This window comes from Elephantulus edwardii, unplaced genomic scaffold, assembly GCF_000299155.1.
Source record: "Elephantulus edwardii isolate Elephantulus edwardi_28Jun2011 unplaced genomic scaffold, EleEdw1.0 scaffold00478, whole genome shotgun sequence".
NCBI classification, from domain to species: domain Eukaryota; kingdom Metazoa; phylum Chordata; class Mammalia; order Macroscelidea; family Macroscelididae; genus Elephantulus; species Elephantulus edwardii.
The window spans coordinates 129,002-131,458 of NW_006400228.1; the positions used below are offsets into that span (position 1 = coordinate 129,002).

Genomic DNA, 2,457 nt, shown 5'->3' on the forward strand with positions numbered 1-2,457 from the left:
AAATAATAAAATAAAAAACAAACAAACACCAAAACAATCATCAGAAAACCGTAACAACTAAATCAGTTATTGACCCAACTGCCAAATTCATAGGGGTTCTGTTTAGCTTGATTAATATTGCCTGTCTTTGGTGTCTTTCTTTTTGTGTATAGTTTTCATAACGCGGAGTTGTATTCTTTCAAAAATCTGCTACAACACATCTTGACAAAAGGTTGTTCAATCTGCCAAGCAGATAAAACACACACAACTATCGCAGGAATTGGATACTTTACTAATCACATAAATTCCAGGAAATCCGAAACAGGATTGTACGGTTTAATAAAAAAATAAGGTGCATAAAATGCTTGCTGGAATTGGCCAATCATGAACTTAAAAAGCCAATTGTGGTCCACCAACATGATTGGTGAGTTTTGTCAACTTGAAAGCTTAAAAGTAACATATACTCAGTATTCTGAAGGTGTGACATTTTCCCTGTCAACAAGAATCTCCAGTGGATTGTGTCCTTAAACCTTGGGTGTTTTTGCTGAGAACATCCAAGGCCTGGGATATGGAGAGGGGGTTTATCTGGGAGAGAACTCAGGTAACAGTGGTTAGAGACAATACAGCCACAAGACCAGGAAATGGCTCAGCGCTCTCTCTCCCAAGTGGAATGAGAAAGGTGAGCTCCTCTGGGGAGGAGGCTCCCCGGATGATTGGATGTATCTAGACATATATTGGTGTTGTTGAGTGGAAAGAACCCATAGCTGACCCTCCAGAGGGTGTCAGAAGTAATCATTATGCAGGAGGACATTGGCCATCCTTCTCCCATGGTGGAGCCGGTGCATTCAAACCATGTGCCTTTGGGATTGCAATACAGCTTTTTACCACTAGACCAGGAGAGTAGAACTAACACATGTCCATGGGCAGATTAGAAGTAGCTAAGATCTGTCCCAGTTTGCCAACTGTCCTGTTTGACAAACTGGATATTCCCTCTTGAGTTGTTCACAAAGTTACACCTTGACCTTGAGCAGAAGGTGCCCTGTTTCAAAACTCAAAGCCAATCACACCCACTGCTGTCCACTGTGACACAAACTCCTAACAACTGTCCGTTGGGTTTCTAAGGCTGTGTTGTTACTTCCCTAATAAGCCAAAGCACTGCGAGTGTGGTTATGAGCTCTGTGTGGCCATTGGAACAAATCCTCAAACCCAGAATAAAGACAGAGACTCAGGAACAGGAAAGTTAGTGCCAGAACCAGTAAAACAGTTGGAGGGTGGGGTTGTCCTTCTTTCTTTCTCTAGCTCTCAGAAATCAGCTCTTTGCTGATGGTGATTCCCATTAAGCCCTTCTTCTGTCTCTCCTTCTTGAGTTTATGGGGCTTTGCTGTTGTTATTGTCTTCTGGGAATAAATCTTCTTCTGTGCCAGAAAGCCAAGAAGAGGTGTGAGATACGAATGTCACTGGAGATAAGCCGAAATGGGCTAAGTGCGGGGAAACAGGAAACCAGGAAAATAGGAATGTACACCATCCACTCATTTGTTACTACCTTAAGAATAAAAGAAACAGTTGTCAAGGGAGAAAAGAAGAAAAAGAAGACAAAGGTGCTCACAAGAATCAGGATGGTGCATGTGGCTCTGGCCTCAGGGGAAGGTCGCGGGGAGAGGCTGCTTCTGTGGATGTATTGGACTTGTTGTCTGTGTCTGTGCAGGACAAGGACCATGAAGCCACTGGCCCAGAGCATGAGAACCAGGATGCAGCATTGGTGGAAAAAAACAGGGCTGCATGTAGTGACTGTGTAAATGTGTCTTCTGTAAGTAAGGAGCAGTATAAAAAACATTTTGGATGTTTTGTGAGTCAACCATTATCATAGGAATAAATGAGTTTAGCAAGGGGTTTAGGATCCAGCAGAAGCAACAGCAGAAGCCAACGTTCATTGGGGACCTTATTTTGCTCTCCATCCACTGAGGGCTACTGGGATGAAGCCCAAATGGCCTGGAAACCACTGAGGAGGCAGGTGGTGTTAAGTGACACCCCTCGGGCCACTCGGTGTAAATACATCACAACCTTACATCCAATATCACCCAGGAAATGTCTCCATCCAAAAGCCTCCATTATCTGTGAAATGCCCCTGGAGGAAAGAACCAAGTTGTTGGCTAAAACCAGCTGGTTAAGAATCAAGTCAGTGGGCCTCATCCTGTGTCCAGTGAGTAGAGAGTGAAGGTATAAAGACAAAGAAGAGAAGTGTTTCCCAGAATTCCTGCTCCATTCTGAATGATGAAAACGATTCCCATTTCCAAGTTGGCATAGCTCATCAGAACAGTTTCTAGAAAAAATTAAAAATATAAACAAATTTTAACTACTTGTATTTGCCCAGAAATGCCTGTAGTGCTAACTCTAACACATTATTCACATTTTGTTTTTTCCCATTAAATCATTAAGAATACGTGGTTTATTATTCTTGTTGTCATTGTTGTTATGTGC

The 2,457-nt window shown here is 42.6% G+C and overlaps 1 pseudogene; it reads right to left on the bottom strand.

The window, feature by feature from the left end:
* Positions 1-1,366: 1,366 nt before the first annotated feature.
* On the bottom strand, positions 1,367-2,288 carry LOC102868117 (annotated as a pseudogene).
* Between the last annotated feature and the right edge of the window lie 169 nt (positions 2,289-2,457).